This window comes from Triturus cristatus, chromosome 7, assembly GCF_964204655.1.
Source record: "Triturus cristatus chromosome 7, aTriCri1.1, whole genome shotgun sequence".
Lineage (NCBI taxonomy): Eukaryota > Metazoa > Chordata > Amphibia > Caudata > Salamandridae > Triturus > Triturus cristatus.
Genome location: NC_140590.1, coordinates 823,322,541 through 823,348,642, shown reverse-complemented (window position 1 = coordinate 823,348,642; position 26,102 = coordinate 823,322,541). Strand labels below are relative to the sequence as shown.

The 26,102-nt window shown below is 49.6% G+C and overlaps 1 protein-coding gene across 2 annotated transcripts in view; it reads left to right on the top strand.

Moving 5' to 3' along the window:
* The first annotated feature begins 10,020 nt into the window (after positions 1-10,020).
* The window catches only part of LOC146810668 (neuropeptide Y receptor type 2-like), a 258,993-nt gene continuing 242,911 nt past the window's right edge, over positions 10,021-26,102 (top strand). For both annotated transcript variants that reach the window (XM_085614442.1, XM_085614443.1), the window contains exon 1: positions 10,021-10,336. The gene's annotated coding sequence lies outside the window, so the exon portion shown is untranslated. The remainder of the gene's footprint in view (positions 10,337-26,102) is intronic.

Here is a 26,102-nt window from a genome sequence, read left to right as displayed (position 1 = left end):
ATGATGCAGGTGGCTGTCCTTGTGCTCGTGTACAGGTTGTGACATGGCCCTGCGTTTTGCCATGATGAAGAGGGGGGGTTCTGGCACTGGCCACCCTTGTCTACATGCACGCAGTCCACCTGCTGACGAGCAGACATTCCCACATACCAAAGGACTGATTTGCTCTCCCTGTGTCTCCCTCCTTCTCTGTCCCCCTCTCCCTCCCTCTCTGTCCCCCTCTCCCTCCCTCTGTGTGTCAGCCTCCTCCCTCTGTCCATCTTCCTGTGTCTCCCTCCCTCTCTGTCCCCCTCTCCCTCCCTCTCTGTCCCCCTCTCCCTCCCTCTGTGTGTCAGCCTCCTCCCTCTGTCCGTCTCCCTCCCTCTCAGTCCCCCTCTCCCTCCCTCTGTGTCCCCCTCTCCCTCCCTCCGTGTGTCACCCTCTGTCACCTTGGCCCAGCTTCCTGGGCACACACTGTTAGCAGATCTTTGAGTGGCCCTTGGCCTGTTGATGTGAGTTTGTTTCTGATCTCCAGGCACCCATTTTGTCTGCTGTGTGTCTGTGCGCTGCTGCTGTGGTGGTGTGTGCTGCCACTCTTTCACAATGTTGGCTGTTCATTAGCTGCTGTCATGTGCAAAACAGTGCCTTCACCCCCATGTGTTGATGCAAGGCGTCCGCCATTTGCTGGCAAGTCATTCCTGTGTTGGCACACAGTGTTTGTCTGGCTGTGACCTAGGCCATATGGGCAGAGGGCATTGTTGTCTGCTTTGGAGTCGCACTATGTGATTCTTGGTGCCCAGCCTCCCGCCATCCGGGTTACCGTGTCTTGTGTTGTTGTCTTCTGTGGCCTGTGACTTGACATTGTCCAGCTGGGTGCATGGGGCATGGTGGCAGTAGTGGCATGTGCCTGCTCATGGAGTGTGGTTGAGTCATGCGATGGCTTGTGGTGGTTGCGTGCCTGTTATTAATTTTGGTTGTGGTTGCAGTTCCCCCCATGTGAGGTGCGTTGTTTGTGTACTCACCCGGGTCTCGGAGTCCTTCTACTCCTTCAACTGCCTCCACCGGCAGTATGGCCATCACCCTCTCCTCCCAGGGATGGTACTGTACGGCTCTGCGGGAGGGCCCTCCTCCGGTGGCGTTGGCCTGGTCGTGTTCCTCCTGCCTCTTGGCTCTGACCCTCCTCCGCAGATCGTACCACCTGTTCTGGCAATCCTGCTTGGTCCTCCTGGTGTCCGCAACAGCATTCACAGCATCGACGATGGTCTGCCACATGGCTGTTTTGGCTGCCTGGCTGGTGCTTCTGACCAATGTTCCAAAGATCTGTGGCTCGACTCTGAGGATTTGATCAACAAGGACCTCCAACTCTCGGTGACTGAACTTTGGATTCTTGGTAGTGGGCATGGTGAGGGGTGTGTGTGGGGATGGTGTGGGTGTGGGGGGTGTGTGGATGTTGGGGGGGGTGTGGATGGTTGTGTGTGTGTGTGAATGTGATGAGAGGGTGTTTGTGAGGGTGGTCGTGTGAAGGTGTGCAAGTGTAAGATGTGGTGTAGCTTGTAGTCTGGTTCTGTGGTGTCTGGCAGCAGTGAGTCTGTTGCAAAGGCTCATGGTTTGTGTGTGTGGGCCCTTTTCATTGGTCCATGGGTGGGTGTGGCAGTGTTTGAATTTTGGGTGGGTGTGTTATAAGGAGTGGTGGTGTATTGGTCCTCTGTTTGTTTTTGACAGTTGCAGGTCAGTGATTGTGTTATTTTAGTGGTTGTTGGCCATGTTTAGTGGCTGTGTGCCTTTCGAATGGTGTATTCTTGTGTTGTTTTGTTTTGTCCTTGTTGTGTACGTGCGTTTTGAGCGTGTGTACGGTGTGTACATGGGCCATTTGGTTGTACGATTATGTCCTTGTGTGTGGCTTTGTACGACTCGTCCATGCGGTTGTGATGTTGGGGCATGGGGTGCGCTCCGTACTTAGGAGGTTGTGTTGGGGGTGCGCCAGGAACGTACTGGGGTGTAGGTACACAGGGGGTATGACACGTACTGGGGTGGGGCTCGAACGTACTGGGGTGTACATAGACGGTGGTACGACACGTACAGGGGTGGGGGGGTGTACATTGACGGTGGTACGACACGTACAGGGGTGGGGGGTGTACATTGACGGTGGTACGACACGTACTGGGGTGGGGGTACGACTGGAACGTACTGGGGTGTAGGTACACGGGGGGTATGACACGTACTGGGGTGGGGTGGGGCTCGAACGTACTGGGGTGTAGGTTCACGGTGGTACGACACGTACTGGGGTGGGTGTACGACTGGAACGTACTGGGGTGTACATGGACGGTGGTACGACACGTACTGGGGTGGGGGGGTGTACATTGACGGTGGTACGACACGTACTGGGGTGGGGGTACGACTGGAACGTACTGGGGTGTACATGGACGGTGGTACGACACGTACAGGGGTGGGGGGGTGTACATTGACGGTGGTACGACACGTACTGGGGTGGGGGGGTGTACATTGACGGTGGTACGACACGTACTGGGGTGGGGGTACGACTGGAACGTACTGGGGTGTAGGTACACGGGGGGTATGACACGTACTGGGGTGGGGGTGGGGCTCGAACGTACTGGGGTGTAGGTTCACGGTGGTACGACACGTACTGGGGTGGGGGTACGACTGGAACGTACTGGGGTGTAGGTACACGGGGGGTACGACACGTACTGGGGTGGGGGTGGGACTGGAACGTACTGGGGTGTAGGTACACGGGGGGTATGACACGTACTGGGGTGGGGGTGTGGCTCGAACGTACTGGGGTGTAGGTACACGGGGGGTACGACACGTACTGGGGTGGGGGTGCGACTGGAACATACTGGGGTGTAGGTACACGGGGGTATGACACGTACTGGGGTGGGGGTGGGGCTCGAACATACTGGGGTGTAGGTTCACGGTGGTACGACACGTACTGGGGTGGGGGTACGACTGGAACGTACTGGGGTGTACATAGACGGGTGGGGGTATACATATACGGGGGGTACGTGTCGGACGTACGGGGGCTGGGAGGAGTGTTGGGCGCGTATGCGGGCACATGTCTCCATGGTTGCTGTAGGAGTTCGGTGCGGACGGTGTTTTTTCCATACGGTTGTGACCTCGGACGCACGGGATGGATCGTGATTCCTCGGTCGGACTTGGATTTTCACGTTTGTAAGGTAAATCGTCCGAGGACGTGTCGGACACATTTTCCGACCCGAGGACGTGTGGGGAATGATTCCCAGTGCGGTTCGTATGGACTTTTTACCATGCGAATCGTGATTGCCAGTTCGTACGGCACTTGTACGAATCGTACGGTAAAAAGACCCGATACGAGTCGTACGGGGACATTTTTTACCGGATCGTGATCGGCACCTTATTATGCAGAAGATGGTAATCCTGCTGTGATACTGAGAATCTTCATGCATAATACAAGATGCTAGTTTTTGGTGAAAACCACACGACAGTCATTTAGCACCTAACTAGGTAAAAGGTCAGCGCAAAACCAGTTATGGAGAACAATGGTAGGAAAGATGTAGGTAAATGGTTGTGTAACTACCTAGGCCCATATTGGGGTACATTGCGGTTCATAACAGTGCACAAAGACTATGTCAAAAAGTCACTTGAATGTCTAGCTTTATATTGAATGGCATATCTTCAGTAGTGTTAATGAAATTCATGCTGTAAGATAAGAAGGAACAGGGGCAGACTGAGAAATGCAGGATGTCAGGAAGGATTAAAAGCTATAAAACAATTCAAGTGTATAGAAGTATGCAGTAGAGCGAATAGCCAGAAAGTATGTCACCCTGGAAAATAATTTATAAAGGAAAACTTGTAAAAAGACTGTAGCAAGAATACAGGCTTAACTGAAATATGTGAAAACTGAAAAACACTAAAACCATACTTCCTAAATACATACAAATTACACTTATGTTTTGGAATGCCCTGCAGCCCATATTAGATGACTGCTTGTGGAGTACACCCTCCAGCATGTGATCTCACATTGGTATGAGGAACGAGGCACCACCACCGGGAACAATAGGTAGAGCAGTTTGCTGAGATATTTGCATTACACTACAATAGTCAACATTCAGCTGTGGGTTGATTTGAAGAGCAGAAGTAGAGCATGGATTTAACTAAATCATCATTTTTTGCACATTTCTCACCAAGAAATATTGCGAATCCACACCTTTTGGTTGATAACACAAAATATCTACCTAGCTATAGTCAACTACAAGAGAATACGTTAATGGAACAGGTTATCTAATACAAATGATTATAATTATTCTAAATGACAAACATGAACTATGTTGAGAGATTAATGTCTGCTTCCTCTGTGTTCAATTTGATATCTGTCAGATCTTACATTATCTGCATTATGGCACATCCATTTTTGATTAGATGGGGACTTAGAGTTCTAAGATTGCTGAGACATACATATGTTTACTTGTAAGTGGACTCCTCATTTGCTTCATAGCATAGAAATGTACTTTCTATCATTATATGCAATTCAATGTTGGTAAAGAGGTTCCAAATGTATATGACTCTGCTCAGATATGCTTAAACAACAGTCACATTTGAAGTAGTCATATGGTGGCTGCAGTCATATTATTTGTGCATATAACTTTTGATGTTAGTCAATTTATTATGGCTATGCCCTCAGGGATGCGCCATTGGCCCAACAGCGACACATGTCCCAGGACTTAGGTGCATCATGAATGTCCTGTCCTGAAATATATGCTCTGACCGAGGGATCAGTTACACCCTCAGTCAGTTGATCCTGACATGCACCTTGTGGAGCACTATTCTATCTGCTCTATTGCTATTCTTATCTTTATTTTCATTGCCATTCTCATTTGTATTCTTATTTCTATTCTTCTTCTTCGTATTGCTGCTGTTGGTGATAATGATATCAAATAATAACAACAATAATACAACTAAGAATGCCAATAGCAACAACAATGATGATGATGATTGTTGTTGCTATTGTTGTTGTTGTTGTTATCGTTATTTTTATTATTTGTTCATTTATAAAGCTAATTGATTGTTCAGAAATCTCTGCTAGAAGCTAGGGGCAAACAGAGGAGAAGAGAAGTGTTTGCAGCCTCGGACAGGTATTCGAAGCCTTCGCTTACAGTACAACGAAGGGGCGGCGCCCACCCTCGGAACAATCAACACATTAGCCCCAGACGACCCCAGTGCACGCCAAGGAGAACAATGACAAATTCCCCAATGAATAAGGAGCCTTGGTAGTAGAAAACCTTGCAGACATAAACAAAATGTCTTAAAGAGAGCTCGCCTGGCCACAGGAAGCTAGTGGAGAGACAACAGACGGCGAGAGGATCTTCTAAGGCCCAGCAATTGTCCAGCTCTGCAGGGCACTCTGCTAACTTAACTCAGCAGGCACATGTCCAAAAGTAAAAAGGCATCGGAAAAGTCAGCAGGTCTTGCTTGTAGCAGAAAATGTCTGGATGCAGAGATTCAGTCACTCATCCACCCATCTATGCACTTAATCACTCATCATACATGCACTCTATCACTCGTTGTTGCACTCATTTATGGATTCATCCAACCACTGACTCATTCTTATATTTTCCAACTCACCCATCCACAATGCCACACTCACCCGCTCAAACATCAACGAAGAGCTCCTGTCAGTTGCCATCCAAGTCTATCGGCGTTGGTGTGAGAGTGCTGTTAGCAGTGCCAGGGTGTGTGAGTGCTGCCAGTAGTGAGTGACTGCTAGTCTGTCAGTGGTGTGAGAGTGCTGATGGTATTGTGAGTGTTGAGCTTTCTCGCCTTAAGTGCTTTGACAGTTCCTCTCATGGTTTGATTGAAGACCTTGCTGTGTATTATTTAATGCTTGAAGCTTGTGTGCAGCAGTCATTCCTATGCTGTGTACCATTCCTCACAGTGTGAGCCTTGGTGGTCTGCTTGCCCTAGTGAGGCCACCCTATCACCCCGGAGGGACTCAATGACCCAGGAGGTTCCTCTATTTACTTTTAGGAAACTTTGCCGGGTGATGAGTGAGTAACTTCCCCACCCATCAACTCCTTGCACATTTCACTTACCACCACATCAAGTGCACAACCAGTTGGTTTTTTTCTGCTGTCACCAAGAGCTTCACCAGTAGACAGGCACTAAGCACCCTCCCAGGGACCCACTGATGAAAGCAGACGTCTGCCTCATACTCCAGCGCCCTGCCTCTCGGTCCTCATGAGCATCTCCGCAGCAGTGTCTAGTGGCTGCTGTCCCTGGCTGATACTGATCCGGGGGTACCAAGTCCAAAGCCACTACAGCTCCCCTCCCTGCATGCATGCATGCATGCACAGTGCACATTTGCAGCAACGCGCCCTTCCTGGGAAGAATACTTGTGCAGTAACGTGAGCTCGGCGAGAGCAAGTGGCTCGGGCATGGACACTGCAATGCAGGTAAAAGAACAGAGTGGTGCAAACACCGAAGAGCACTATGCTCACGCACTGGGCAATCCAGCCTTGCACAGCACATACCCCACCAGCACTATCTTCGTCCACAGGGATGGATGGCGGAAACCAAGCAGTGGTGAAACGACACTTGAGGCAATCTCCACTGGAGGAGAGCCAGGGAGCATGGCACGCCAGCTGTATGTTTGCTTGCAGCCAGCCCAGCCCATATGCCACTGTGTCACTATGTTTAGATGCAGTAGCCATCTTAGGAGTAGGCAATCCGCACCGTGTCATGCCGCATTATTTGGATCCTGCTGCCACTGGCATATCGGGCATGACATACTAATGCGGTTTATCAGTGGCAACCTGCACTGCCGCTGTTGGAGCTTGAGGTGCCACAGGACAGGGCGCTGGAGGAGATGGGCAGTAGCAATGCAGGTTTCTTCTGGGGCAGTGGGTAATAACAATCCATCTCATTTCCACTTTATATAACGTAATGTAATGTGGTAACCAACCCGAGGGGATCAGGGTGTCCAAGGTCAAAAACTCCAATTGTGACAACTAGACTGTTTTACTCCCTGTTTTCCTGGAGCTTCCTTCCTATGGCTCCCAGACTGGTCACTGAGCACATGCCATTAGCACGTGCTAAACTCAGCGTTAGAAACTCAGAACTCTGCAAAGTACGCAATAACACCTAATAAATCAGTTTTCAGCCAGTGTTTGTACTTGAATAAAGAGTACTTTAACTTTTCACATATTAAAACATTAACATGTATACAATGTAAACCAGAACTCTCTAGCCCATCCTAAACTAGAGATCTGTGTATGAACAGCTTTCATTGTGAAGAATGTCTATCCCCTTCCTATGGTGTGTTTCATATAGTTAATACTATATAATCCCATTATATCTTATTTATCAGTGTTCAGAATGTAAGACCCATTCCCTATTGCATTTATAAGAGGGTCCCCAATGGCAACCCCCTTACTGTTGTATTTGCCAGAGAGTTCATAGTGTAAAACTACATATTACTATGTTTGTCCTAGGGATACACCACACAGAGCCCATCCCGATTGTGTCTGACACTGACTCTGCTATAACAATGTCTCCATTAGCTATGAGAAATAGGGTTATATATGTTGATGTTGAAAAATGAACCTGAAAATGGCTCTGATTCAATTTTCTTTCAGCAAGTTTTTCTTGATCATTTTTTAAAGAAGGATTTTCACCAGGTTGACTTGCTGTAAGCAATTTTTGAAGAAATGCTCCTTTCTTCAGGTTGGGTGTCTTTTGTGTCTTTTAATCCTCCACCCCATTAACTCCTGATCCTTTTTTTCTCTTTTTTAAAGGAGGAATTCCTCCCCAGCTCCTGATCCTTTCACCTCTTCTTTGCCTACAACATTCCTTGTGCTGGCTCCTTGCTATTTCACTTCTGTGCTTTTTTTCTAAACCCTAAAAACCTTCCCTACCCCATCCATGCCACTCCACGTTCTCTATACCTACCCTAATTTTCCTTTTTTACATGCATCTCGCTATCCGCTCCTTCCTTCCTGTGTCATGGTTTTTATTTTGTTTTAAGCACCGGGTAACTATAGACACATAAGAAAGACAGTTGTAACCCTTTTTTAATCAAACATTTGCCTTTTTCACAAAAACATTATATTCTCGTGGAAAACTGCATTTTGTCGTTGTGACACTTCTCCAATGTAAATGTCTTCAGCCTGATTGTGTCCAGGTGACTGTCTTCATTTTGAAAGGTCGTCAAAATAAGAGAATGCAGAGCAATGGAACTACTTCACAGGTGAGCTAACACAACTACTGCCCAATCAAATGGCTATAAAGACAAACCCAACAAAGGAGCGGAGCCAAATCCCTAGGAACACCTTACCATTGGAGCCAAACTAGGCACCAACAACACCCTATTAGCATTTGACAATCTTGAGAGCAAGGCAGAGCAGTCCAAGGTTTACTCGGAAAGGCAGTGTGGCTTAGAAACTCGGAACTCTGCAAAGCACACAATAGCACTAAATAACTCAATGTCCAGACAGTTCTTTTACTTTTAAAACGAAAAACTAATGTAATTCTCACAAAACTAAATCCTAAACATAACATTAAAAATGCACGCAGTGATAATCAGACCTCACTAGTCCCTCTTGAGACAGCAATATGTGAAGAAGCGCTCTCAGTGTTAATGAATGTAAATCCCCTTCTGTTGATAGTTGCCTTGGTGTTCAAAATGTAAACATCCTACTATTGTATTTGGTACAGTTCACATTGTACATCTTTGTGCAATTGCATCTATCAATTAGTTCACAAAGGAACCCCATATTTATTTAACATGCCAGAGAGTTCCCAATGCAAATCTCCTTCCTACCAGATTTGTCATGGAGTTACACCATGCAAAGCCACTTCCTGTATTTGGAAATGACTCTGAATTAACCATGTTGCCAGCAGTCCTAAACAGCGGCACTATTCATAGGCAGGTAACACAACTGCTGCTCAAGCTAATGCCTCTGGAGAAGATTACCAAATGGGCAGACCCATTGCTCCTCTCTCTATAGCACTTTTTATTTTATTTTCCCTTAATGCTGAGTGCTGCCATCCGGCTGAAGCTGTCTCTAGCTAGACCTAGTCACTGGTAAGCAAAGAAAAGTAAGTAGCCATAAATATGATGGTAAAGCAAGATGGTTGCCTGGCGCGACACCTCAAACGAAGAGTTTCGAGCTAGCGCACTCAAAATTGCTCAAAACAGTACGATGATCCAATGTTGGAGGTGATGAGCAGTTCATCATGCTTTACCAATATCACATATATCAATAGAAACGTCCATATAGTCCATTAGTATCAACATCAAAATAACTTTGCACAGATAAGTCAAGGACGATAGTCCATGCCGGCTATTAGGATTCAGGACACAGTGCTACTCTTCCACCCATCAGGATTCAGAGGCTGGAAGAAAGAGCAATAGCAGGTTACAGACCAAAGAGCGCGTACGCGCATGTGCTCTCAAGCTGTTTTATGACGCATACAAGATTTCTAGGCACTGGATTTTTACCTCACATCATTTTCTCTTCTCTGCCTTTTTGTGCTGACCTTATAATGAAGAACAATAATAATGCAATGTGGTCTGGCTAAAGAGGCCAGGGCTGACGCAGCTGCTCAAGTGGCATCGCTGCCATGGAGTAACCTGGCATACTTTTGTCACACGGACACATGCACGGCACGGACACACACACAGATTGAAGCTGCTAAGACCTCCAGTGATACACAAATGCACGCAGACGTCCATGCAGATGTAGCCCAGCACAAATACAGTCGGGCACGCAAGGTCCGACAAACATGCAAACTAGCACATTCCCAAACAGAAGCGTACACACGCACAAATACAGAAACTCGTACAAACCAAATGTGACGCACAGAGACGAGCATTCAAACAGACACAGAAACACACACACACGCACGGCAACACCTTACCATCTATGCCTCTTCATTAAACTATGCATAGACAGAGCGGTGAGCCCTCCCTGGGAGCATGGCCAGCCCACACTGCACTGCTCAGGGAGCCCTCCCTTCCCTTCCCTCTACCCTCACTCGCGCACAGACCCTGGTGCACGCTCACTGCATGGACTGGAGCTTCCCACCGGCGCCGCGTGAGATCCGGACACAGAGCGAGCCGCCGAGCGGGAGACACCGGGGTCACCCGTCTGAGACATCGCGGCACCGAGAGACCCTCCTCACTCAGCCTCAGCGGGGTCGGCTCCCTGACCCGCCCCCTCTCCGGGATGAGGACGGGGGTCCGCGTGCACCACCTGTGGTACCTGGGATAGAGCCTCGTGGCGGTCTCTTCAGGAGAACAGTGCGCGCGAGGAAGAGGGGTGCAGGCTTCCAGACTTGAGGGGTCAACGGAATGGTGCGATAAGGTCATGTGAGTACACTTTTCGCTGTCACTCGAATAAACAACGGGCAGCAACGCATTCCACTCTGGAGCAACATATGCTGTACCCACGTATATATTAATATGCATGCATATGTATGCATTGACCTCTGGCTGTGTAGCACCGCGTCTGTATAGTATACATTGGATGCGCGCCCTGTGTTGTTTCGTGTAAGAGGGAAGCTTGCACTGTTGCTGCATATGATGGTCTTATGGAGCTTCAGAGGGATATTTGCACTGTTTCTGCCAGTGCTGCAGGTGTACACGGTGCAGTCTCTGCACGCGCTGCCGCTGGATGTGCTGCAGCTGTTCTGTGTGGACTGCAGCAGCCTGCTGCTGCTGTGTCCTCTCTATTATAGCTGGGTGGGTGATGCGCTTATGCAGGAGCTTGGGTCTGTGTGAGGAAGAGGAGCTGCTGCATGCTTCTACCTGCGCAGTGTCAGGAGAATGATTGATAGTGGCCTGCCCTGCTCCTGTCTGTGCTTCACATGTGTGCTTGAGAAGCTAGTGCTGCTTTAGCCTGGGCAGACCTGATGTCAGATTGCATTACAATACAAACAATTTAAAAAGAGAATACAAAAGTGATCAGGGGGCATATTAACAAGGGCTTTATCTCCGCTTTTTTGGCTTTAAAAGCCAAAGAAGCGGAGATAAAAATATCGCCCTATCAACAACAGGGTGCTAACATGCAAAATTGCATGTTAGCACCCTTTTTCACTATGCTTCCCTTTGCATCTCTAATGAGATGCAGAGTGGGCGTTCCAGAGCAAAATAATAGGAGAAATGTCGCTAAGCGACATTTATCCTATTATCAAGCTTCATGCTAACCCTGTTAGAGACAAAAAAAAGCGGCGCTAACCACAGTTAACGCTCCTTTTTTACGTCTCTAATTTTCAGATTTAGCCATGTAATCCAATGGGAGGTGGATTACATGGCTAAGTCCACCATGGGCTATCAACAAGGATATCCCTATCCTTGTAGTTTTATCGCTGCATTACCAGCGATAACCTCCCAAAATGCCGCTATCGCAGGATTTTTTATCGCCTAGGTGGTAAGCGTTGTTAATAACACGATAACCAGGCAATATTATCCAGCGATAGCGGGCGTTAAAAAAATTTATGCTAAGCGCCCTTAGCGTTAATTTTCCCTGTTCCTCGTTAATATGCCCCAAGGATGTTTAATATTTCTTTAAGGTCTCCAAAATTTAGCAGTGTTGTACAATTAGACTGAGATGAGAACAGTGATTCCAGCTCATACTGCATCTCCAGGTGCAAGAGCCACTCTCTCAGCCGCCAGCCTTCATCTCCCCACTAGATCACGCCACACGTCACCACCAGCCAACATCTCCACCAGACTAAATCTGCTCCACTACTACAAATCACCTTCACTTGATTGTATCTGCTCCACTTGACCACATCTCAGCTACCTCCACCACTCATCATCCACTAGTGTACGACCGCCATCAGAGCAACTTTCCTTCACAAGACTGCACCTTCTGCTCTTCACCATGCCAACCCTCTAGACCACATCACCTCCTCAAGAACCATTTCCTCCAAGGGACCAGATCTTCTCTACTAGACCAAATCCCTCGCACTAGCCTACATCACCTCCACCATGGCACATCTCCTTCTCCACTATGCCACATCTCCATCACAAGACAACATCTCCATCACAGCACTGCATCACAACTACCAACGGGTCCTCCGCTGGACCACATGACCACCACAAGACCACCCCTAACTCACTAACCACTTCTGTACTTCCCACACCTCTTCCACTTTACCACATTATCTCTTATGAACACCTCCCATACAGTGGTGTAATGCAAAATGATGGGGCCCCCTGCAGAATTTGGAGGGTCCCCTGAGTCTCCCATATCACACAGATACTCAATGGCTTTGGGCTGAATTGGGGCCATGAAGAGTTGCAGCCCACTGAAGGCTTGGGGTCCCCTGCTCCTCAGGGGGTCCTGTGTTACGCCCCTGCTCCAAAAAGCCACACCACCTCCATAAGATCATTTCCCTTCCACTAGGCTATGCATTCTCAGCTATTATATCTCCTAGACTACACAACATCCTATCACTAACCACATCTCCTCCATAAGACTATGTCTTGTTCAGCACCATGACTCCTCCACTAAACCTTATCTGCTGCACTAATCGCATCTCCACTAAAGTGCATCTCTGTCACCAAATCGCATTTCAACTACCTAAACCACTTCTCCTTCACTAGACTGAGGGGCTAATTTCGAGTCTGGCGGTCCACGGACTGCCAGTCTCGCGGGGCACAGCAGTGGCTGTCTCCCCACCGCCCTATTATGAGATGGGCGGTGGAACCGCCACAGCCTCACCACAACCTCAAGGGAGCTGCCGTTCCCTGGCGGCGTTGTGGTGGTCAGGAGGCATCCATATACTCGGCTGGACCACCGTGGTCCCGCCAGGCATATTAGTAGTTTCCTCTCTGCCAGGGTTTGCATGGCGGTTCCTCCTCCATGTAAACACTGGCGGAGAGGAAACAAAGGAGGCCCTACAGGTGCCCCCCTGTATGCATTCACATCAGTTTCTGCACGGCATGGGCTTTTTCAGTCCATGCCGTGCAGGAACTGTTTTGAGCGTTCCTATTGCGGTGCCTGTTTTTAAAGGCACTGCTGTGAGAACGGCTAAAAAAAACAAGCCCGCCCGACACGAGTTACAATCGTAATCTGGTGGGAGGCCTCACCACAGGTTTGGCGGTGAGGTGGTGGGGTGGACCCGGCGCCGCACCGCCAAACTCGTAATCGGTCCCGAAGTGTAGTTCACTTACCATGTTTCCTTCTAGAACGCACTCCTTATCATGGCCACGCCCCCTCCACTAATCACATCTCTCTACTAGATCACACACTTTCCCCAGAACTCATTTTCCTTACTAATTTCATCTCCCTATTTAATCACATCTCAACTACCCACGGCTCTTTCCCCGTATGACACCGTCTTCCACCAATCCAGAGCTCACAAGAGCAAAAACTGCACTTGCAACAATTGTCGTCACTGTCGCGAGCTCTGAAATTGGCTATTAAAAAGGAAGCAAAGATGAAAGGGGAGATTAACCAAGCGGCTGCTAACGATAATCCGCCCTCCCTTCACGTTTAGAGAGAAAGGGGGGAAGCGGAGAGCTCGGGGAGCCCCGACAGGTGCGGCGTGCGCGTTTAGGGGTCCGGTGAGCAGGCAATGGGGCGCGGGGCGATTACTAGTCACCTGCTACCGGCTCTACTCTTAGGGAGGCAGCGGGGATGTATCACTGCCCAGTGTGCCTCTGGGCGTCACCATGCAGCATGCCGGTTCCCTGCGATGTCTTATGTCTAGCAGTGTGTAAATAGTTTCTAAATAAAAGAAATGATAATTCATAACAATGCCCAGTTTGCCCAGCTCTTAACACCAGCTTTGTGCCTGCTTCCGAACTCTCAAATGTTGTTCATAAAAGTAGTTAGGCACTAGAGAATAAGGTGATTCGTCCAGGATCATACAGTTTGGTCAAGGGTAAAAGCCGGGATTAGAGCCTGATCACCAGTGACCCAAAATTGAGATAACATCTCTGTATTGTTAAGATAACAATTAGAATCTCCTAAATACCTTTATTGATAGGAATATTTTATTATTTTATCTGTAAATAATATTATCTTTGTCTTTGGAAATCACTACCTTCAAAATGTCCTACCCTACATTTGCAGTTTAAGGAACTATGGGCGCAATATACAAAGGGACAGGTCACAAAAAGAGGTCGCACACTCTGCACTGACTTTTGGCCACGTCTCTGATTTTGTACTAAAAGGTCACATGGCACAATTTCTTGATGTAGGAGGTTGCCCAACGACCTGCCAAATGAGTATTAAGTCGACAAGTCACTATTTGGACCCCCCATGATTGCAAGGACCAGCAGCCCCTCATCCCTGTGTCTGCATTCCCAAACGAGAAACTTTTTTTACGCAGTCTGTGTTCCCTAAAGGAACCAGTGCTGCTTAAAAAACAGTATAAAATGTTTCTCATTTGTAACCCTCCACCACTGCTTTGTCTCCCTTGTGTCCCCCACGCCATTACCATGGGGGAAACTGTCCAATTGGGACAGCTTCCCCTTTAAGAACCCGTTGCCCCCTCCATTGAGGGATGAGTAGCATCAATACATCAAAACCATCAATATATACCCATATGAATCAGAAAGAGGAAGGGATGCCACTTTCCCACTGTAGGAAGCCTGCTCTGTATATACTGTACCAAAGTAAGGTATAGTGTGCACAGAATCCAGTGGATCCCCAACGGCTGGTAGTGAGGACGAGCAGTAAGGCTTTATCAGAGGGTAGTGTTAAGCATTTATTGTACACACTCAGGCAAGAAATGAGGTCCCACACTCAAAGACTGACCTCAGACCAATGGTTTGTATCAAAAATATTTTTTGTTGTATTTTATTTATATAACCAAGCAGGATTTGGTTCAGGTAAATAGAATTGTACTCTTCAAGACAGATTTTTCATTAGGCAAGTTGGATGCATAATTAGTTTTTACAGGTTTGTAAAATATCCAAATACTATTGTAATTACTTTTGGATTACATTTGATTACTTTTTAGATTACTTTCAGGATTACTTATTCTACTCAGTGTGATATGCCTAGATATCACACTGGGACATTTCTTAGATAAAAGGTGAGTAAAGCAGTTTTTATCAAGCCAGTTTCTTATGTTTCCATAAAAACACCCTCAGCACTTAGAAATATTTCTGGGGAAAACAGTCAATGCAATCCTATGGAGAAAAATGAGGTTATCGGTTTGCTGGTAAGTAAACGGCCTTTGGGCTTGAGTTCCTGGCGTTAGAACAAGAGTATCCCCAGGGTCAAGGATGCACTCAAAAAGCACCCTCAGACGCACGAGGGCGGTGGGTTGCAGAGTAACCCTGGGCGTAGCTGGCGTAGCGGGACTACGCGGAGGTCCATGGACTTGGGAACAAACTCCGTGGAACTCCGCTCCGCTCCGCCCCCGCCTTCACCCCCCCTATTAACAATTAATTAGACATAATGAAAACTAAAACACAAAACACTTACCTGTACTGCGGCGTGCCCGGGCTGCCCTCCTCCTCTTCCTCACCGTCTCTGGGTGATCCTTGCAAAAACTGCGAATGCGGGCAGCCCGGGTATGCCGCAGTACTTTTGTTTTAGTTTTCATTAATGTCTAATTAATTGTTAATAGGGGGGTGGAGGCGGGGGCTGGCCAACTCCCCTTTGCTGCGGAGTGTGCTGAGATTTGCCTACTCCACGTTTAACGCGAAATGCGGAGTAGGCAAATCTCCGCACACTCTGCGGGCGGAGCGGAGTTCTCTGCCCGCGCCTAGTGCAAAGTGCTGAGGCCCAATGTTAGCCTATCGGGCTGGGGGGATGCAAGTTGGTGTCTTCTCTCCGGCAGGCCACAAGGTTGAGGGAGCAAAGCTCCTGGGGTTAAGCTCAGGGCAAAGGAGGATCCAAGTTAGCACCCAAGGTGCACCTACAGCGGCACAGGGGTAGGCCGGGTGCAGGGTGCTGGATCGACGTCGGGTGCCCTGTTGTGTTGAATGGGGAAGCTCCGATCAAAACAAACACTGCAGGCTCGGGAACGAAGGCTTTCTGGAGGTGACCACCGGTTGGAGAGGTAAGTTGGGATGCTGGTGGTTGCCTGGACACCGTCGGTTGGGCCACCCAAGGCCATGGGGCGTCAGCTGAAAGGGTTCTTTAGGTGTCAGGTTTTCCTTACCAGCTCTGGTTGCGGTCGGGGAATCCTCCAGATAGAGGCTGCAGGTGTCATTTGGAGGCTTGAGGTAGGTCAGGGATCACTGGATCCCAGGTCAGACTCACCAGGGAGACCTCCTTGTGGTGTTAGGACACTCGAACTCCAGCGTCGGGCATCGGGTGCAGAGTGGTGCAGACTCGTGGATTCGGCCTGAGCCAGAGTCTGGTTTCTTGAGCAAGTCCAGTGCTCACGGGAGACAAAGTCTTTGTAGGGAAGGCAGATCAGGTCCTCTGGGTTCTAGGGGGCTGCAGGCTGCAGGACACACCGGGATTCCGCTGGAGCAGGTCTGAAGGCTGGTAGGGCCAGGGCCAAGTCATTTTGTGCCTTCCTCTTCTTTCTTCAGCACAGCTCTTCGGTCTTTCTTTTTCTTCTTGCTTGTCATTGGAGGTAAGTTTCGGGGTTGCCCCTGTATATTAAATTTAGGGGCATTTTTACACCCGTGAGGTCCAGGGCCAACGTCGCTCATTTGGAGAGGTCAAGCAGAAGTTGAGGGCACTTAACATCCAGTATTGGCTCCTCTTCCCGGCTCGCCTGCGGGTGGTATTTGAGAACAAGACACTGTTTTTCGACAGCCCGAAGGAGGCATGGACCTGGGAGATGGAGGAGCGCCCTCTGCGGGCTGCGGGTTGTGCCCCAGGTGGGGGTGATGTGGGGGGGCCGGCTCGGCCGCTCCGCTCCCTCCGCTCCTCAGCCCCTTTTCCATAGGCGCCGTGACTGGAGGCGGGCCTGCTCGGACTCCCCGCCGGGTCACACACGACAGCCACCCCGGATCGAGGAGGGAGCGTCGACCGGGAGGCGCTCTGGTTCATTCGGTCAACTGGATGGCGGTGGGGCTGCTCCCCGGCCCTCAGCGATTGACCTTCCGGACACGGACCTCTCCTGTAGCCCGATGCTGTTGAGGGACCCTGCTTGAGCCGGTCTCTGCCTGCCGGGCCTTGCTCCGCGTCCGGAGACAGCGCACTGTCTCAGATCTGTTCCTAACTTCCCGATGGTCGTTGTAAAGGGGTGCACCACGCTTCCCTATTCCCAGGCGTTTTAGTTTGGTTGTTTGCTCTGTGCATTGGGTGTTGTTTATTGGGGGGTCGACAGATGCTTCTGTTCCTGAAGTGTAGGGTGGGGGGTGGGGTTGAGGGGGGGGTTTGGGCGAGTTTTAACCTGTATGTTGCCCTGTTGTTTGTAGGTTTTTGTTTCAGCCACCACGGAATGACACATGTTGCCAGTGGGAGGGATGGGTTTCCCCCCGTACTCCATGATCGCACACACCTATGCGGGATCCCAAGTGCGTTTCTAAACCCAAAGCCATGCGCTCCGCGTTTCTCTAGAAACGCCTACCATGATAGATAACACTTCCCCCATGGCGTCTCTCCACGTGTTGTCGTGGAATGTCAATGGTCTGCTGGACCGGCACAAACACACAGCGGTCTTACGGTACGAGCAGCGTCGCCACATTGATATCCTGATGCTTCAAGAAACGCACCTCTTAGGTAACTGCTGCCCCTTCTTAGCTCGCTACGGCTACGATAGGGTATGGCACTCCGGCTTCTCCATGGGCTCACGAGGGGTTGCCGTCCTCCTAAGGCGTACACTGCCCTTTGTCCTCTCCCAAGTGGTGCATGACCCTCAAGGCTCGTTGGTGACAGTATGCGGATCGTTGGCTGGTTCCCCTCTCACTCTCATGTCGGTGTATCCCCCCTCCATGCTCGCGCCCACAGTTGCGCGCACCGCTGCCCTGCTACACAATGTGCCGGCCGGCAACATGGTAATTGCAGGAGACTTCAATGCGATCTTAGCCCCGGCCCTTGACACAACGGGGCCTCTTTCTGCCGCCTGGCGGCGAGTGCGAAACAACTGCAAAACTGGTCTGAATCCCTGGGGCTCTGCGATGCTTGGCGCATTTGGCATCCACGCAGCATCCAATTCATGCATACCTCCGCGGCTCACTGCACCCAGGCGCGCATAGATGCGATCTTTGTCCCCGTGACTGACTGTTCTCTGATTGTTGACGTCTGCATCCTCCCTAGAGGCATTTCCGATCACTCCCCGGTACTCCTTAGCTCAGGGGCCCCCCCTCTCATGGCCCGCCAAACATGGAGGATGAACGCCTGGTTTCTCCAGGATAGAGATTTCAGGCAGGAGGTGGGGAAGGAACGTATATGTTACTTCGCCACCAACGAGGGCTCGGTAGCCTCTCCGGGTACCCTATGGGAGGCAGGAAAGGCGACCATACGGGTTTTTGCAAAACGGTAACTTAAGCTCCAGAGGCAGTCGCAGCTGCAGGAGATTTCCTCCAAGGAAGCGCAGGCGCTTCGCCTGGAACAACTACTATCCACGATGGAGGACGCCGCCCAGGCCCGACACTTAGCCCTCATCCGGGATGAGATTAAGCAACTATCCATGGATGCGGCCAAGCTCCTCTGGAGGTTCTCGGTAGCACAAGTCTACAGTTGGGGGGACAAGAATTGTGCTATCTTGCACAGGTTGGCCATATATCCCAGGGCGAATCGTATCATCCCGGAGGTAGTGGACGCGGCGGGAGCGGTGCAGCATGCTCCCGTGGCGATGGCAAACACCTTTGCGGCATACTACCGGAGGCTGTATACAGCACGCAACCCTGAGCTGACCGTTACAGCCCTCCTTGACCGGGGTGGGGTGCGCCTCTCTAGGCTGGATCCAGCGGCTCAGAAGGATCTGGAGCGTCCCATCTCCTTGAAAGAAATTAAGGAGGCGATCACCCTGGTCTCCCCAGGTAAATCCCCGGGTCTGGATGGCCTCCCGCAGGAGTATTATGCGGCATACCGAGGCACCCTAGCACCCCACCTAGCCAGCCTGTTTAAAGAAACCGTAGAGAGAGGTTCCTTTCCGCCGGAAACGGACATTGCCACCATTGTGGTTCTCCCGAAATCCCAGCCTCCCTCCCGACTATGTGCAGAGTACCGCCCCATATCCCTCCTCAACACCGAAATTAAACTTTACGCTACCATTTTGGCCCAATGGCTGAAACCCTATTTGGCCCTACTGGTACATCCGGATCAATGCGGGTTCATGCATCAGCGTGGGCCCCGTCACTGCCTCAGAAGGCTGTAGCTGGCCCTGGCAAATCGGCACCTGCTCACCCCGCATTTGGCGCTCGTGTCCATAGACTTAGAAAAAGCTTTCGACTCGGTGGACTGGACGTACCTGCAGGGCGTGCTGATCGAGATGGGGTTAGGGCCCCACTTTTGTTCCCTGGTCCGGGTCCTGTACGCACATCCGAGAGCACGAGTACTGGTCAACGGGGTGCTGTCGGAGACCTTCCCCATCGCCAGGGGCACTAGGCAGGGATGTCCCCTCTCCCCATTGCTATTCGCCCTGGCGATGGAGCCCTTGGCATCCTTGGTGCGGGCGGAGGAGTGTCTCCATGGATGGGAGTGGCCCCATACGGCCGCGGACAAGATCGTACTATATGCGGACAACCGTCTTCCTGTCCGATCCAGCCTCCTCCGGGCCACACTGCCTCTGGATCTTGCAAGCATTCGTGCAGGCCTCGGGGCTGCGGCTAAACCCTAGGAAGTCAGTGCTGGTCCCTCTACATCTCTCTAGAGAGTGTTTTGATTGGCAGTCTACCATACCACTTCAGAGGCAGTCTTTCAAATATCTGGGGATCTGGATCGCCCTTCTTTCCGAGCTGGGCTGGTCCCTTAGCGTGGCCCCGTTTGTTAAGAAGGCTAAGGAGGACCTCCTTAAATGGAAAACACTGCCTCTGAACCCCCTGGGGAGGGTGGCCCTGTTTCAAATGATGATCGTCCCCCGGTTCCTTTATGTCCTACAGAATACCCCCTTCTGATCTTCCAGGGCATGGTTCAGGAACTGGACAGTTTAATCTCCAAGTTTCTCTGGAGCGGAGGACGGGCCTGCGTGGCTCTGTCGACTTGTCAGATTCCCTCTTACGATGGAGGCATGGGGATGACGCACCTGTATCTGTATTTCCTGGCAGTGCATCTATTGGTCATCCACGACTGGTTCAATGGGGGCTGGTCGGATCCAGCATACCGGCTTGAACTGAGTGAACTGGGCTCGCGGACATCCAGGCCATGATGTATGTGGGGCCCATTCCGTCCCGACTGCCGGATGTGACGCGCTCTGTGTTGTTGGCCTGGTGGGCATCGCTCCGTCACACCGGATGGACGGGGAAGTTAACCCAATGTACTCCCCTCTGGCAAGGGGCTTGGCTCCGGGAGGTTAGTTGATTGCAGGAATTCAGAACCTGGGACCTTATTGGTATCTCCCAGCTAGGGGATGTATGGGCAAGGGGCCATATGTTGTCCTTCCAGGAGCTCCGAACTCGCTACTCCCTACACTCATCTCAGTTTTATAAATATCTGCAACTGAGACATGCCCTCCACATGCATATTACGGATGACACGAGGCTCCCTGAATATAGCCCCACTGAGGCCCAAACGATGTTGGGAGACTTGGGTAGGGCGGGGTTTCCTGCATTTACCGCACCCTCATTAACAACACTCCCACATCCCTAGACAAGTTGAGGGATCAATGGGTGGAATGGGTTGGCCCCCTTGACGAGGTGGACTGGCGTGATGCTCTCATGGCTCCCAGAATAGTCACAGTCTCCGCCAAACTCAAGCTGGTTCAGCTCTACTACTTGCATGCTGCGTACCTCACTCCCCTGCGCCTGTACAGAGCGGGTTTGCACCCGGATGCGTTGTGTGCAAGATGTAACCACGCCCCAGCTGACTTTTTCCATATGGTTTGGCTGTGCCCCCGCTTAGGCCAGTTCTGGGGATCCATTGAAGTGGAGCTAACGGAGGTATTGGGATGGGAGGTTCCTCATGACCGATGTCACTCTTTGCTGGGGATCACTGACGGGCTGGATGGGTCCAGGAATGATAAGTTGTTTTTTAACACAGCTGTGATGGTGGCCAAGTGGGAAATTGCGGCGGCCTGGATAAGCACTGACCCACCCACCCTGGAGAGGTGGCGAAGAAGGGTGGACTGGTGCGCGAACCAAGAGAAAGCCCTTTATAAAGCTAAGGGGTGCTTTAAGAAATACCGCAGAGTGTGGGGGAAGTGGTTGGGGAACGTGGAGGATCCTGCTTAACCTGGTCCCAAATTCCGTCTATGTACTTTTATGGGGAACGTGATTGGGGGGCACAGTGATTGTGCGAATGAACTCATACTTGTGATTTCCGTATATTGGCTGAATTGTTCCTATGTTTTTAAAAATCAATAACATTTGCTTATCAAAAAGAAAAAATCAAGGGGCATTTCAGGTAGGTACAGGTCAGGACCAATGGGCCCCTTCCTTGGGGTGGGTACACCTCCAATTATGCCACCCTCCAGTGGGAGGGGGGCATGAGCCTCACTCTGGTTGACTGGGTTCCCCCATCTTCAAGATGACGAGGACTGAGAGTTGTGCTTCACCTCGCCTCCCCCACCTGAGGGATGGGGTTGGCCAAGGTGGGAACACCTATCTTGCTATCTTGGTTTTCCTGCTGATTCTCACTCCAAAGTGGGGGTCAGAACCAGTGGGGGCCGGTTTGCTTGGAATAGCAAATGGCTGGGTCAGCTCACAAAGGTGGCAAGCCTTTGAAGCTTCCCCTTCGTGGACCCTGCCCATCCAGGGGAAAGAGGCTTGGCACCTCGACCCAGTATGTGCTTTGTTTCAGGACCCTGAGAGTGAGAGGTTCTCAACCCAGGGACCCAGAAACATGTCTGGTGGTGGCAGCTGGCGAGCCCCAACTCAGCCAGGACGCAGTTTAGGTCGTTTTTCAGGGGCATCTCTAAGATGGCATTAAATCCCATATTGGCATCAGTGTGGGTTTAATGTGCTGAGAAGTTTGATATAAAACTTTCCAGGTTTCAGCAAAGCCATTATGGTGCTGTGGAGTTCGTAATGACAAACTCCCAGACCACATACTCGTTATGGCTTTGCTGCACTTACAATGTTTAAGAATTGACCTAGACACTGTAGGGGTACAGGGCTCATGCACCTGCACCCTCGTTAATGGTATAATGCACCCTGCTAGAGGGATGGCTTACCTGTAACATAGGCAGTGGGTTGTAGGCATGGCACACAGGCATGTGTGCCATGTTGACTTTTACTTTGCTCTGCACCAAAACACTCAGCCTGCAAGCGCATTCTATGTGTATTAAGGTGCAGGGCCTCTAAGGGTGGCACAATATGTGCTGCAGTCCTTAGAAGCCTTCCCTGGTCACAGTGCCCTTGGTACCCATGGCACCTTTTACAAGGGACTTACATGTGGCCAGAGAGTTGCCAATTGGGTTCGCAAAAGTACAGTTTTAGGAATAGGACATAGGCCCTGGGTACTCAGGGTACTAGGAACTCAGGGCACACTTAGTCAAAGAGCATCAACATCAGGGAAAAGGTGGGGGCAACCATGCAAAAAGGGACACTTTCCTACACCCACTCACTCCTAATATGATTTGGAATGGGTTGCATACCGCAGTTCATGGTCCAGAAAAGCTTGCACTGCCTGCATCCTGCAGAGCACCTATTCAAATCCTAATAAGATTCTGCACTGGATTCCAGTGTTTGATGGAGACATCCTTATGTAACCTGTAAGTTGCAAGCTCCTGTCCTGGTAAATGGTTAAGTGGACCATGTGCCTGTTGCAACCTTCTACAAGTAACCAGCAGGGCTTAGATTTGAATCCTCACTGATCTCCCTCAAACTTTCACCCTACTGAGCTTGATAAAATATGCACGGTTGTGTCTTGTTGAGTTATTGGAATTTGCATAGTACATCTCCCCGCAGGTATATGATCCCTCAGAGGTTTCGCAGGAGCTCTGTAACAAAATTTTGGATTTCTTTCAAGCCAAAATTTCCGATATTTATGCTCTGTTGGAAATAGCGAACTCCAGTATTAGGTCTGGATTGCAGACTTCTATTCCCTCTGGTGAGGTCCTCCCCTTGGGGGAGACCCCAAGGCTCCTTACTTTCCCCCCCATGTCTTTGGAGGTGACGGATAGGCTCCTGGACCGCGTCAATTCAGGCTCCCCTTTAGATCCTTGTCCGCTTAAGGTGTTAAAAAACTGCCGGGAGATCGTGATTCCTTTTTTTATGAAAGTCACGAATGTCGCCATTTCTGAAGGAGTCTACCAATCGTTGTGGAAGATAGCGGTTGTTAAACCACTATTGAAGAAACCTTCTTTAGACCCTGGCGAATTGAAACATTTACGACCGATCTCCATGCTTCCCGTTCCTGCCAAGATCTTGGAGGCCTACTTAAATCTCCATCTCAGCACATACCCAAAAGACCACCATCTCCTGGATGGCTCTCAACATGGTTTCAGGAGATATCATAGTACGGAGACAGCCTTGACGGCAGTCTTTAATAACTTCCGGACTCAGGTCGATGCCGGCCATACCACTCTTGTGGTGCTTTTGGATCTCACCGCGGCCGTTGACACTTTATCTCCTCATAGGCTGGTGGCTTGCCTTGGAGAGATGGGTGTCGGGGGTACTGCTCTGAGTCTCCTTGCCTCCTTCCTTGGTGAACATGAGCAGAGGGTGAAGCTAGGCCAGTTCTTTTCAGCCCCTAAAGCTGTGCAGTGTGGTGTCCCTCAGGGCTCTTCTTTGAGCCCTACACTCTTTAATATCTATGTGGCCCCACTTGAAAAAGTGGTGAGATCTTTTGGGCTGGAGGTGTTGTCCTATGCAGACGACACCCAAATAATGGTCTCTATAACACATACTGTAAAAGATTCTGCCCTCAATTTTAGGAGCTGCATGGAGGCAGTTTCCCTTTGGATGGTGGAAAATTTCCTGAAACTGAATGGAGAGGAGACCGAGATCTTGATTTTTGGGAGTGATCGGGAAATCTGGTCCAGTGACAGGTGGCCGGCCACGCTGGGGGTCTGCCCTTGTCCAGTTTCTCATGGGAAGAACCTAGGGGTGATTGTGGACAATGCTCTTTCTCTGAGGCTGCAGGTAAACAGGACTGTCTCCACCTGTTTTGGTATCATCAGGATTCTCAGAAAGATCTCTCACTACCTTTCTTTTGAAGCACGCAAGCAGGCTGTCGTGGCCTTGGTAACGTCAAGATTGGACTATTGCAATTTGGGTATTAATAAAGGTCTTATTCATCAGCTGCAGATGGTGCAGAATGCTGCGTCCAGGCTGGTATTGAACCTTCCTAGATATCATTCAGTTACAGCCTCGATCAAGCTTCTGCACTGGCTCCCGATGGACCATAGGATCATTTTTAAGATCTTATGCCTGACTCATGAAGCCTTCTATGACTCTGGTCCTGAGGGCATTAAGTCGATCGTCCATCATTATGTTCCCACCAGATCTCTTCGGTCCTCGGACAAAAACCTTCTTACTGTTCCCAGGTTCAAGAAAGCTAAATGGGGTGGCAGAGCCTTTTCCACTGTGGCGCCCAAACTGTGGAACTCTCTTCCAGTGGAAATCTCTAGTGAGGGCTCGCTACCATTATTTTGTAAGGCCTTAAAGACCTGGCTTGTTCGTGGTTCTTCAGTATGAGCATGATCCTTTTCTTTTCTTCTCCTGATGTTTTGCATCCAGCGCCTTGATGCCCTTGGGCTAAGTTTGCGCTTTTACAAGTTTAAATCAATTCATTCATTCATACACTGTCTGTCATTAGCATGTACTCACAATGTTTTATAATCTACACCTTATGCTAACTACTAAAAAAATCAGGTTGTATTATGGGCTATACAAACACTCATTATTAACATAATTAGACACAAACTTCAAAATGCATATTATACATTATATGTTATGTGCATTGAATAGGCATGATTTTTTCTTTGCATATATTGAAGTCGTGAATTGCTGTTGATTTTCATTCTTCTGCCTTCATCACACAAATTGTTTCTTTAGAAATTCTTTTCAAGAGACCTTGAAAAAAGTACACATTTACATCAACTTATCTTTCGGCCAGCTCGTGGGCAGAGTACATCATTGTGTCCATTAATGGCATTCTGAGTCTTTCGTCAATATGTGGTGCTGTCCTGTTCTGCTGACTTGCGGCATCTGCTCCAGGACATAACCCTGACAAAATGCAATATATTACTGATTTCCCTTCAAACGGTGCTTTTATAGAGTGAGCAGAGAGGGATTCTTTCCTTTCGTTCTCCAATCACATATCTATCTCACAGTGAAAGTTCGTCTGAAGTCTTCAGAGACAGACTAAAAGTTGGACCAAAGAGCCGAAAAACCAGTGTGGTAGATTCTGCAATTAAATAGGTCACCTCTGTCAAAATACAGCAACCCTGTTAGAATCCTCATGTCACTGTCTCCCCAGTGGGCAGCTTCATGTGGAGGCAGATTTACAAGCCCCCCACAACACTTTCACGCTGTTGTTACGTCACTTTTGTGACGCAATTGCATCGTAAACAATGTGCAACATTGCAACACATTTACTACGTGATGCATCTAGGGAGATGCGTCACGTTGTAAAGCCCTGCATCACATTATACCTGCGTCAGGTATAATGTATGCAGGGTGGGCGCTCTGATGCAAGAAAGCCTCGGAAAAGTGACGCAGTGAAATCTACAAGATTTCACTGCGTCACTTCTATGACGCCACTGCGTCAAAATCTTACGCCTGCTAGAAGCAGGCGTAAGGAGTGATGCAGCAGAATAGGCATTCCTGAGCATTGCTGGAGTTGCTTCGCGCTTGCGACATGACTCCAGCAATGCATGACCTTAATGCCAACAGATGCGTGACGCATCTGTCAATCCTTGCGCCACGGTGCACCGCATTGTAAATGCGATGCATCCATGACGGCGCAAGGTTTTTTTTGCGTGACGCAATTGAACGGACGCATCTCTGCTAATATGTAGAGATGAGTCAGTTCTTGTAAATCTGCCCTGTGGTTCCCAAAGGTTAAACATAAAACAAATCTCCCTGAAATATTTGAGGATATCCCTGTAAAGGTTGTCTCCTGTTATTACAGAAATGGCCCCTGCCTGCCCTGTCCTACGTG